Genomic DNA, 14,039 nt, shown 5'->3' with positions numbered 1-14,039 from the left:
CTCGTGACGCTTTTCATTTCAATACGTTTCTTTTGCTTAAAAAGAATAAATTTATTATATTTAGATTCAATGGTATTGTTTTTATAAATATATTTTTAATAATAAATTTCTTACACTGATGGGCTGGTGGAAAAATGTTTTTCATTCACATTAAATTTTATTCCAGAAAAATATATCTGGAAATCTGCTTTTTACTTTGGAAAAAGGGTTTTTTATAAGATATTAAAATGTTCGTCTGACTTTCAAAAGAAAAGTGACGTTTTCAGAAATTCAATATGGCGGATCAAATATGGCGCCTACAAAGTTCACTCTTCATGGTAAATTTATGAAAAAACATTGATAACAATTTTAAAAAGGGGGGAATATATCTCCAATGCATATATTAGACTGTTTTTGGGTCCGCTGATTACGAATCTATGATCGGAAATACGAAATTGAAAATGGCGGACATAAAATCCCATATAACACTACATAACGATTTCGGGTCACTTGAAGGTTAGAGTCCAGGGCCTTTTAGGTTCTCTCATAACAAATTTGATATTGGAGTTTTAAACCAATATGGCGGAAGAGGAACCCCAACTATCATTCTTTGCGGCAAAAAACGATTACATCTCACATAAAGTAATGTCTGGAATTTTTAGGAAGTGAGATTACAAATTTACTACTGAAATTTTAAAATTCAAAATGGCGGATCCAATATGGCGTACGAAGAAAGTCGAATCTTCTTCTTGTTGGCAAAAAACGATTACAGATCACTTAGATCACTGAAAGGAAATAGTCTGGAGGTTCTTAGGAAGTCTGATCACAAATTTGCCATTAAATTTTTAAAATTCAAAATGGCGAACTTGTTCTTCAATTATTTCCCATTGAGGTATAGAGAGTAGAACTATAATTCAAATGGGACATACGTTTATCCCACCATCGAATGAAAGTATTAGTCGATACTCCAACACTTCAAAATCATTGTATGAGAGAAGTATGCTATGAACACAATGTTACTCATTCATCACCACAGAAAATACCAGAGAACAAGAATGTAAAAATTATAAAGCTGTAAAAATGATTATTAGCATCAGAACATCGATGGCGAATTTTTTGGACATGGATTAGGTTTTTTACTTCAAAGGAGGAATAGCCATTTTGAATCCGCCATTTTGAATTTAGAAAATTCAATGGCAAAGGAGGAGGGTCGATAAGAGTGAAAATAGTTAACATAGAGTTCATAGTACGTTATTAAGAAAATATTAGTTTGCCAGTGCCGAATTTTTTCAAAAATGCTGTTATTAAGTGATGATATTTTCACTATTTTATGGAGTGGTTGGGGGACACTAGGGTGAGGGTGGTTCGTTTAGGGTGGAATCGACAGTTTTTTTAGTAGATACTACAGGAACTTATTTTGAACATTTTCATCCAAATTAAATTTAGGCCGAAAACCGGCCTTATCTACCCTCCTTCTTTGTAATCAGACTTCCTAGAAACCCCCAGACTATTTCCTTTCAGTGATCCGTAATCGATTTTTGCCCACATGGAGAAGATTCAGGATTCTTCGAACGCCATATTGGATCCGCCATTTTCAATTTTAAAACTTCAGTAATAAATTAGTAATTTTACTTCCTAAAAACTAACACTAGTTTATGTGAAATGTAATCGTTTTTTGCCGCAAAGAAGGATAGTTGGGGTTCCTCTTTCGCCGTATTGGTTGAAAACTCCAATATCAAATTTGTTATCAGAGAACCCAAAAAGCTTCCGGACTTTAATTTTCAAGTGACCTGAAATCGTTGAATTTCGTATTTCCGATCATAGATTTGTAATTAGCGGATCCAAAAACTCCAAAATATATGCACTGGGGATATAAACTTTGTAGGTGCCATATTTGATCCACCATACTGAATTTCTGAAAACGTCACTTTTCTTTTGAAAGCCTATTAACAGACGAACATTTTAAGACCTTATAAAAACCTTATATATTTCTTAGGAATAAAATTGAATGTGCATGAGAAACATTTTGCCACCAACCCATCAGTGTGAGATATTTATTGTTAAAAATATTTTTATAAAAACAATAAATTTATTCATTTTAGGCAAAAGAAACGTATTGGAATCAAAAGCGTCTACGCATACAGGGTGACGAGACATTAGACATATTTCAGAGACTACTTTTAATTTTGAAAATTAGAGCAATATCGTCTTCGGACATGCCCTTCTCAACTAAAATAATGGCGTTATACCGGAAGTTGACGTTATCTTCGTTATTTTAAATGGAACACTTTGTATATTATTGCAATTTTGAATTTCTAGGTGAACTTTCATAAAGGTTTCCTATTCTTAATGTTAACCGTTTTTGATATAATTATTTAATTTCTTTAAAAAAGAATAAAAAAAGCACTGCCTAATTCAAAAAGATGTGTATTTTACAATTTAGAGCGATAAAATGTATAGGGGACATAACTAAAACTCTAAGCTTCCCTGCCATAATTTCAAAATGCCTTAATTTTATACAGGGTGGTAGAAATTTAATGCCGAATTTAGTCAACTTTAAACCATCTTAACTTTTTTTTGTTCAATGGAACACCCTGTATATTTTTGTGTAACCTGATGAACAATTTTGTTCTCTTTCGAATGGTATAATGGTTAAGTTTAAGGTATTTACTGTTTTTCGGGCAGTTAACGGATATGCATAATTTCTTGCGAGGAATATTCTTTGTTTCTATTCTTGAATTCTTGGTTGTGAATAAATGTTAACGTTTTCCATTCTTTAACAATAAATAATACTCAAATAAACAGTCACTGTATGTGTTACAACTGGTGACAGATTAGGTGCTTGTTTTGAAGTTCCACTAAAAATTTCACAGCCATCCTCACAAGAAATTATGCGATATCCGATGACTGCACGAAAGACAGTAAATACCTTAAAAACTAGAAGAGATAGGTATAGGGAACCATTATACCATTCGAAAGAGAACAAAATTGTTCATCAGGTTGAGCAAAAATATACAGGGTATTCCATTTAAAAAAAAATAAGTTAAGATGGTTTAAAGTTGACTAAATTCGGCATTAAATTTCTACTACCCTGTATGAAATTAAGACATTTTGAAATTATGGTAGGAAAACCTATAGTTTTAGTTATGTCCTACAAATTTTACCGCTCTAACTTTATTATTGTAAAATACACATCCTTTTGAATTAGGCAGTGCTTGTTTAATTTTTGTTTGAAAAAAAGTTTGAAAGCTTGAGAGCTCTTCTATATGTGAGTTATTGGTTCGTTGTCTACAGGGAAGCTGCGGCTAGTTGACCAACACCTGGCAGTTCTGATCTGATGAATTTCAACAGCACTAACCGTAGATAACTTTAAATTATAACAAGTTTTAAAGAATACACTTTTATTTGTCTAATTACAACTAACAGCGTGAAGTTAGAATCTATATTCGTCCTCCTGAGCGGCTGGTTGGGTATTTATACGATTTATTATCAGCTAGCAACTCAGCAGGCGATTTTCTATTGTCAGCAAAATAATAAGTAAATAGTAGTTATAAAATAATATATGAATAATGTGAAAATATATATACAGGGTGTTGGGTAACACCTCCCTCCTTAGAAAGGATTCCTCGGGGGTTGGAGCTTTGGAGTAGGTCCAGGGTCGGCGGACTTCAAAGCGACAAGTTCAGTAGAGGAAGACTTTGGTTTTTCCATTGATTGCGTATTCGTAGCCTTCCTGGGGTTTAGATGACAAAATGCTCTCCTGTAGGGGTTGCAATACGAGAATATCCTGGGATAGCATTTACATAGAAAAATGAGGAGTATGATAGCTCCTAAGATTAACCAGATCCAAAGGTCATTGGATGCATTGGGAGAGAAGTGTCGAATGTGCACTCCGGGTAGTTCCGAGATTGATCTTTGTATGTCGTTTAAATATAAGAGAGGTTTTGTTGAAATGTCCAGTGAGAAATTGGAATATTTTGGAATAGGCAGTATAATAGTTTGGGGTGGTAAATTGGATTCAGGTGTAGAAATTATTTCATCCTTATCTTCCGTGGAACATTAACGGTCCAATGTTATAGCAGTTGGAGTTGAGATTGATGCTGTGGTAAGATGTTTGGAGCAAGTTTCTTTGATGAGAAGGCTTTCATTTATTGGAACGATGACGAGTTTGGTATAACTCATGTCAATAAAGGAACGTTTCAAATGAATTTTTGTTTGTTGACAGAGGCCGGGTTGTCCTTTCAGTAAGGGTTCATAACAGGTATCTTCGATGCGTTGTGGTGACTTGTCTATACATAGACTATATTCTTCTAAGGGATGGCATTCTTCATCATACCATAAGCTACTGCTGGTGTCTTCCGGTAGGAGGATTATTGGATAAGGGGGAATAATGGTGAAATTGATTAAAGGTAGTGGGATCAATTTATAGTGATTGTAATTAACAGGATGAAAAATAGGATAGGAGAAATGCAGCAGAAGTGAATCATTAATTATAATAATATTCGTCGTGATAATAAATATAATTGAATAATTAACTTCTAAATTTAGTAATTGATCAGATTTATACAATCTATAAAGTTGAGTGGTCATTTCAGAAATTAATTCTTTCGAAATTATATAACGCGAACTAATGCCAAAATGAGAAAGTTGAACGGCCTAGTTTAAGAATTCTAGATTAGTTATATACTTTTGTAATAAAATTTTGAACTTAATAGTATTGATTTTGCGAGCATAATTTTGAATTTATTTCTTCCAAGTCGCCTGAATCAAGGGTTCCCCATAGGTATTTATTAACTTTACCTACTAGATTAATTAAGCCTCTTCTTGCGCGTGAATGTGATTGGAATTTATTGAGCTGTAATTCGAACTCTCTTATATATTGATCTATTTCAATTTGTTCGTCTTGCGGAACTTGTTTAATTTGTATTTTTGAATTATTTAGGATTTGTATATATGGTTCCAATGAATATTTAGTAATGAAGGAATGAAGATGAGACAGGACTTTAGTTTTTAGACTAAGGAGTGTCGGTAGTAAAGGCGTTTTTATTTCTTCTACTTGGAGGGGGTAAATTTCTGGCAGGATAGCGACGTACAGTAGTAGAAGGTACATCTGAAACAGAACGTTTAGATGTAATGTACCGATTTTNATCTATATTCGTCCTCCTGAGCGGCTGGTTGGGTATTTATACGATTTATTATCAGCTAGCAACTCAGCAGGCGATTTTCTATTGTCAGCAAAATAATAAGAGACACTTATAAGTAAATAGTAGTTATAAAATAATATATGAATAATGTGAAAATATATATACAGGGTGTTGGGTAACATGTGATTAAATTTTCAAGTATTTAAGGGCCTTGGTTTTTGCTGTGCAAAATTTTGAAAATTTGCAAACATTTTTTTCCTCTTCCATTTTCGCCTAAAATCAACTCTTGAAAAGATACATACTTAAATAGCAAGAAAAATATGACATTTTTCGATCTTTTTTAACATATTGTGCCGCCAAAAGTTAAGCCCACGTTTTTTTTATGCGCATAGAAAAATTTTCATTTCAAGTGATATTTGAAAGCCAAAAAGCCAAAAATCTCCGAGGATATTTCCATGTATTTTTTTCCGCTGAATCCGAATCTGCCTTCAGATTTGGCCCAACGGGTCTGAGTTTTCGGGAAAATTAAAAAGAACAGGTCAAAATTAACAAAAAACGTAATTTACGATCGACGAAAGTTATAAAAAATTATTCTACCAGCTCACTAGACGTATGATTTTTCACTCGTTTAATTTCAATTTATCATCATAGAGTCAGACAAGCTGGTCCAATTTCATTCAAAAACCCAGTCAAAAACAGAAAATACGCCATTTTCATGGCATAATTCGTGTTGCAGAGTTCTGGATCCATCTTTTTATCCACCCACCCATTTATGAATTCATACATCTTTCTATCCAGTCGTTCATGCATGAATACGCATATTTATTCATCCACCTGTACCACCTATAAAACCCACCCATCCACCCATCTATCCATCTACTTTTTGTACTGAGAGATGAGATAACAGCCTAGAAGATTGAGAATGCAATAAAACTTGTAGAATACTCTACTTTCTAAACAAAAGAAAACGATATCTACAAATCATTCTTATTTTTGTTGCTATAACGTGTTCTCTTTTCTTCAAAGGATCTATGCAAAGGGTTACGCTTTCGTTTAGTCCCTCTATTTTTCGTTTCTCTTTTTAACAACCAACAAAAATCGGCCATCATGTTTTCATCCCATCTTCCTTGATATCGCTGTTCTATAACCTTCATATCCTGATGAAATCGTTCGCCTTGTTCTTCGCTATAATCTCCAAGATTTTCAGGAAACCAATCCAGATGTGAATGAAGGAAGTGCAACTTGTAGTACATCAAACATCACAGTTTTTGGAAGTCTTTTATTATTTTCGATACAATTTGCGTGGTCAGCAGGCTTCAGTTTTTGAGTCAACTGAACTTTGTAAGCACGAATATACCTTTTGTAAGATTACGCTGTAAAGAGCTTCTCGAAATGTCTAATTCTTGACCACGATGCCGGGTTGATGTTCCTGGACTCTCAGCAACGCTATCACGAACTGCTTTGATGTTTTGTGTTGAACGACTTGTTGAAGGACGGCCAGAGTATTTAAGATCACTAATGGATCCAGTCTCCCTGAATTTTTCAATTAATCTCTTCACAGTTGATGAAGTGAAATCACTATTCCGACCATATTTTGTATGAAAATTGCGAACTGCAACTGGCAAACCTTAATTATTTTTAAAATATTGCTCAACAATGAAAACGCGTTATTTCGTGTAGCGCTCCATTATAAATAACCGTGAACTCTGAGCTGTCACGCTGCCTTTTTTTTCGTTGGCAACACTTTACCGCACAAATGGCACAAAATTCAAATCTTGCGTGAATTTTGGGACACTTGATATTTCTAACATCTCTTCCATTTTGTTACATTCTAACAATTATTTTTTAAATAAAAATTATTATAAACTTCAACTACATGTAAATTTTTAATTCAACTTTAAATAGAAATATACATTGCAAAGAAAATAACAATATTTGTAAAAATGTATCACACCGTGAAATTAGTATTATCAATTTAAATACTGTATGTAATATAGGAACTTTGAGTGGTATAAATATTTAAAACATACTAAAATGTAAAACAAAAAATATTGTGAAAATACAACGAAAATTTAATGCCACTAGGAAATTTACAAAAATTCTGTAAATATACCATCATATTTTACAACAAAATTGAAAATTATACAAATTACAAAGTTTTTGTGAAATTATTGGTAAAACAGTAGGTAATAAAATATCCATTATTTTACAAGCTAAATTACAAAAAAAAATGTTTACAGTGTATTTAAGAGAATTAAGGTGAAACAAAATAATGGAGTAAGAGGTAGTTTATTTCTATGTATATTACGTCATGTGGAACATTTTAAGATTGTATTATACAACTATACTTTGTTGATTTTATCCATATTACATTTTTCCATCTTATTGTATTTAAATTTTATGGTTTGCTTAACTGCTAGTATTATTTAATTTAATCCCAGTTTCTTATCTATCTTCTACCTATTTCGTTTTCACTGTAAGTTACCTAATAGACCAAGCAAATTAAATTTTTACTCGAAAAAAGTCCTATCCGCGAGATTATTGTAAAATTGTTTAAAGAAACAAATATACAAGACATCTCTCATCTCGTGAATATTGAAAAATCAAGTTTACTTTGCGTTAATTTGTAAAAAAAAATAACTTTTTAAATGAACGATAGCTTCATTTATTTATTTAGAGGAGAAGGTCCGAATATAGGCCATGTACTTAATATGGGCCCCATGGCTATTCCTACTAGAACATCTAGCGGCATCCACTGAATAATACTTTAAAAGACAGCTACCTAGTAGCGAACTGTTTTACAGACATTGTGCAGTTAATTTCCTATATTGTTAGAAACAAATGGTGGTGAATGTGTTACTGGAATTCTGAATATTATCTGAAGGTAAGTTGTTATTATGTTTTATACGATTTTTAGTGACTAGGTATGTTTGTATATTCACCTAGATATTTTGTATAAAGATCAAAGTTTGTTTTGTTCAGAAAATATTTTGATTCATTTAAATTCTACAAATAATAGGTATCTATTGTTGAATGACATGCAATGCTGGTAATATGGGCCTTTTGTGGGTCCGAATATGGGCCAGGGCCTATATTCTCCCCTGATTTTGAATTCAGTTCTTTTTCCAGGTTGACCATGCCACGTAACAAACCAACGTTTTCACCAAAGAATTTAAGGAAACAATGGAACTCCGAAACATGATAAAGGCTATGGATAGCGTAAATAACAAAAAATTACATTTGTGACTTTTGCAAATAATTTATTTCTTTCCAATTTCTGTTGTTGTATAATCATATATGAAGTTTTTTACTAGAAAATAAAGTTTCCTTTGTTAAACTTATATATCTCAATATTTTTTATCTTTCCGGAACTTTGCCGCGCTCATTATTGTCGACGAGTTCTTGGTCTAAGTGTATCCCAATTTTTAGGTGTAGTTGTCAAAAAATTTGTTAATAATCTATAATAAAACAAAATAGGGGCCCATATTCGGACCTTCTCCTCTAATAATAGTAAAATAATTCCGAAATTGAAATTTTGATTCATATTTCGTTTAACAATAATTTTTGACATTTTTGTAAATTAAAAAAATTTAAGTATAAAAGATGCATTTTTTCTGGGGTTCAGGGCTATTCTACGAATTCGTAAATATTGCCAAAATTTATAGCGCGCATCAACTTGAACTTTTCTCGCACGCGCGACCGCTTGGACGAGCCCTACCACCACGCCGCCGGCCGCCGGACAGTTTACTTAGCGAGTCGCTTCTCTTTAAAGGGCTCATGAGTCGTTAATTTCCCACATTTTTCAATGCAATTCACGGGAAATCGTAGTTTACGTCGTAAACTGTATTTTGCGAAAAATTCAAGTCTTAATATTTATAAACAATTGCGCTACGATTTTTTAAAAAAATATTCTTATCTTGGCTCCTGTTGGTCGTAGAGGGCACTTTTTTTATTTTAAAACTGTATTTTTTTTCCAGCTATCCATTGCACCTATTTTCGGTGAGATAGCATAAATAGCAACAATGTTATTCAAATTGTTTATAAGCGAAAAACGCACGGTTTTTTAATGCACAATTTGAGAATGTTAATGTCAAAAAAGCGGCGATATTTTTTAATAGGTCGCTTAATTGCGTCTTTAAGATTACAATGACGCTTTCAGAATCATGTTTGGTTGAAAATTAACGCCTGTACAGAGGCTTAAAGTTCATAACTTTTGGAGCCTCCGTTATAAACAAATAGAATTGTGCGAAAACTTTTGCACCTACAGCGCCCACTTTTGGCAAACTTTTGAAGTATGACAAAACCCTCAACTTGTCATTTATAAAATTCAGGTTTTATAAAATTTTAACAATAAATGCGACAGTTATAAACAAAATAAAAAATGGGCACTTTTCTTGTTTTTTGCAATAATTTTTTTGATTATTAACCGATTTTAATTTAATAAGTCTCATAATTTGAGGTTTTTTGGATTTTTTTCGAAAACGGGAAGTTTTATCAAAAAAGTAGTTCAGACAAAAATTATAGATTATCTACAAAAATGGTTGTTATACTTTTTTTTCTAAGAATCACCATTCCTGAGATATCGCGATTCTAATACTTGAAGGAGTCACGCTCTACATGATATGCATACATTTCCACACCACCTGTGAGGTAGTGTACTTTGGCGCGTTTTTTTTAACGTGGTTTCCCCGGTAGGCCTACTCCACGAACTGTTACGACGAAATTTTCAGGGACAATACTCTTTTAACTGCATGATCATTATTGATATTGATATTGGTTATTGACTTTAACTGTAGTTCTGATTTCTTTTGATATTTTAATTTGATTCATACTCTACAAAGTCGACTTCAACAGTCATGTCTTCTTCGATTTCTTCTTCTTCTTGCTGGATGTACATAAATTGTTCAAATGAAGATGAATCAGCTGTCTCTTCATCGAAATCACATGAATCTTCGTCTGTTGTATGCAATTAGACATTTAAGCAAGACTAACTTTGGCAATTAGTACACGCCGGAGAACACACTAACCCTACTCTTCTACAGCCACATTTAGTACTACAACCTTTTTTGCAATTGCAAAAAATAGTGTTTAGGAGTTTTTCCGGAGCAGGTGGGAGTAAAGTATGAATCGATTCTAAAGTATTATCTGTTAATTTCCCACCCCAGTCTTCTGGGTTCAGTTGATTGCCTAGCCATGTCTGAACTTGATAGTATACTCGATACAAGTATTGATTTAGCAGAAGCCGATGTTGGAGGAAGACAATATAGTTGTACTTGTTTCTTGTTTCGTGTATTTTTACAAAAGTTTTTACAATAGAGTAGCCAGATGTCTATTTTCAACATTTCAAAACGGAAATGTTTTTGAACATCTACTGTAATTTTTTAAAGTATAATATTCAATTGGAGTTTTGGTTGTTCATATGCATTTTTAAGAATTAATTTGTTATAACATTAAAATTGTAATAATGTTTTAATTTTGACACAACAACTTATCGAGATGATCAGGTGATGGTAATAGTTTAAATAACTAAATAAGGACTTCCGAACATGGAAATGATTTAATATGCAAAATTTCGTGTATTTTCAAACCTGACTGGTAAATATCTATAAAAATGAGGTACGTCTTCAATGAATTTTGCCCATAAATCTGAATCGCACCATCGTAATCACCTCCATTTGCATATGATTATGTAATTATCCTATATTTATTGAGAAAATAGCAGAAAATAAAGAAAATTTGTCTTCCAAAGATTTAAAGCTGCAAATCTTGTTTCCAATTCAGTTTTAAGACTTACATATTTTTCAGTATTTTTGATAGGATGCAGTTTTACCTGAATTTGATTTGTTCAAATTGCATGCTGGAAGTGCGTTAAATCTTCATTTCTTAATTGCCTTTCTCACAGAACTAGCAATTAAAATCTTGAAATCTTTTCAATGCAACAGATTTTTCCGGAAAACCCCGAAACAGGTCAATTTTGCTTTCAAGGGGGACATCTTTTGATCACAAATTCCTTGATGTAAAGTCATCCCCCTAGCGGGGTGGCAACCACTTCAAGAATATTAAATAGCACGGCGGGTTAAGTGGCACATTATTTTAAAGGTATTTCAATTCTCTTTGCACACATGCTGAAATTTTTTTGTTCTGCCTTAAAATGTAAAAGACCTTTTGGAAGTGTCTGTGAAATAAATAAATAAAAAATAGTTTACAAACAAGTTTTAATTAATTAAGTGTTCAAAGTGCGACCCATTTACTTCCATACAGTAATAAAAACTTTATTCAACATTTCCCCGAACATTTTGTAGCATTTCAGGGTTTATTTCATCACATGCTACCACTATTCGGAGGCGAAGATCTTCTAAAGAGGTACGTTTCGTTATAACATTTTTTAAATGACCCCATAAGAAATAGTCAAATGATGTTAAATCAGGCGATCTTGGGTGCCATTCAATGAAAGCCCTTCTACCAATCCAGTGTTCGGGAAAATGTTGATTCTAAAAGTCACGTACACCAGCAGCATAGATGTGGCGGAGTGACATCCTGTTACATCACATTACATACATCATTCTCTGGGATCTATTCAATAATCTCCACAATGCGAGGGTAGATGAAGTCTTGAAGCAAATTGAGGTAAGATTCACCCGTCAAGTTATCAGGTAGAAAAATGGACCAACAATATTATTTCCCAAAATCCCAGCCCATACATTCAACTCTTCTGTGGATGCTGTTCTCACATAACTTCAGGATTTGAATCACTCCTGTATCTGCAATTATGTCTGTTGACGTAACCTTTAAGAAATAATGTGCATTCGTCAGAAAGGCATGTACAATATAAAATTGGGATTATTCAAAATTTTTTCATTCACCAGTTCACAAGCTCTTGCACGAGATGAATATTATAGGGATAGAACTGATGCTTTTTCAAGATCCTCTGAATAGTACTAAGTGGAATTCCTGAAGTTGTTCTAATTTACTTGTGCTTGAAATGGGATGCAGTTCAACATGTCTCAAAATTGGAACCTGTGCAGTCTCGTTAGTAACACAGTGTGTCGCTTTTCATGTTTTTTGTTAGCAATGGATCCAGTCTCCATGAATTTAGATATTAAATTTATTACAAAGGGATGACTGAGATACTTACCGGGATACCTTTCATTAAAAATTCTTGCAGTTACCCGGGCCGTTTCATTATTTTGAAAATAGAGAATGATAATTTCAATTCTCTCTGCAATGGTGTAAACCATGATAATTTGATCGTTTGCTTCAAAATAGCGAATAATAACAAATCAATGGATTTCAGTATCTAGACAATTCGGACTGATGTAAAATCGGAACAAAACTACATGTAAAATTATAATAAAACCCATCACCTTATCAAAACTTCGATGATACCTCATTTTTTACATTTTCATTATCCGGTGAGTCTTTTATTACTATTTTAAGTCTTTTTTTGATTTATTTCACCGACACTTCCAACAGGTTTTTTTTACATCCATTTTTAGGCAGAACAAAAAAATTTCAATATGTGTGTGAAGAAAATTGAAATACCTTTAAAATGATGTTCCATTTCCCCGTACCATTTAAGATTCTTGAGCGGGTTGCCACCCCGTTTAAGGGGATGATCTTATATCCATGAATTTATGATCAAAATATGTCCCTTTTGAAAGCAAAATCGAGCTGTTTCGTGGTTTTCCGTAAAAACCTGTTGCATTGAAAATATTTCAGGAAGACTGTTTTAATTGGGCCACCCTGTATGCTCGTAATAACCACATATTTTCCTTGCAGTGTTAAATTTAAATCATAAATGTTTTGTTATATCAACCAGGAAAGATAAATCTTGCAACCAACAGAAAACAAAGATGCGGCTTGATTTTTAGTTATTAAAAACTGACGTAACTCTTCTTTTAAATCCCAAAATTGTTTAATAATCTTTAACCACGATAACCAACGTACCTCGGTATAGTAAAGGAATACTCACTATCTAATTCACTTAAGAAAGCAGAGAATTGTCACTGATTTATGTATCGAGATCTTATGAAATTAATTACCTTTTGATAAAAGACAACACATTTTCCATGTTTGTTATCTTCGTACATAGTACATACATAGTTCTTGATGTATATATATGATGGATGTTGGATCCGTTATAAATTTCGCCTTGCTTTTTTTGTAGCAATGCGACGAAGTTTTTGTTTTTCCAGTTATTGAAGGAGCCCTGTCGGTAGCTACAGAAGTAAATTTTGACAGAGGTAAATTGTATTTTTGCAGAAGTACGTAAACACAATCAAATATATCTTGTCCTGTAGTACATATATGGGTGCTATAGTAAGATCGTATTCGATGCAAAGTAGAGCAAAAAGTTGTCGGACTTTTATGAAAGGAAAGTCTTGTCATCATTTTTAGGAGGCGTAAGATAAATCATTTCAAATTTAAAATGAAATTCAATGTAAAATCTGAAATACCGCTGCATACGCACTGTGTTCTGGTAGTAGCTGTAGTCGCCCAGGTGCATCGAGTGTACGAACTGGTCGGTTATACGTCAAATACTAACCTGGCGAGCTTTGCCGTCAATTAGAGAGCGCTTCCAAAAAACAAGTAAACAACAGTGGCGCGTACAGAGGTAAAATGTAGTACATATGTGGAATTTAGGAAACAAATTGGATTTATAATAAATTACATTTAAAATAAATAGTTTATCAGAATAAAGGAATTATTGTAGGGACAAGGGTGCCAGACCTGAACTGATCCCCTCGTCCCTTCATAATGTATAAAGAAATTATTCAATTTGTAAAACCCTTAAAAGCGTACTTCATTGGTTCCCTTGACAGGCAATGATTTATTACTTTGCATCGAATATGATCCTACTATAGTTCCAATAATTCCTCAAAAATGTTGAAATCTGTGCCGTAAGCACGAAGAAAC

The sequence above is a fragment of the Anoplophora glabripennis genome, unplaced genomic scaffold (assembly GCF_000390285.2).
Source record: "Anoplophora glabripennis isolate ALB-LARVAE unplaced genomic scaffold, Agla_2.0 scaffold545, whole genome shotgun sequence".
NCBI lineage: Eukaryota > Metazoa > Arthropoda > Insecta > Coleoptera > Cerambycidae > Anoplophora > Anoplophora glabripennis.
The sequence above is the reverse complement of the archived record's forward strand: the minus strand, read 5'-3'. Positions refer to the sequence as shown.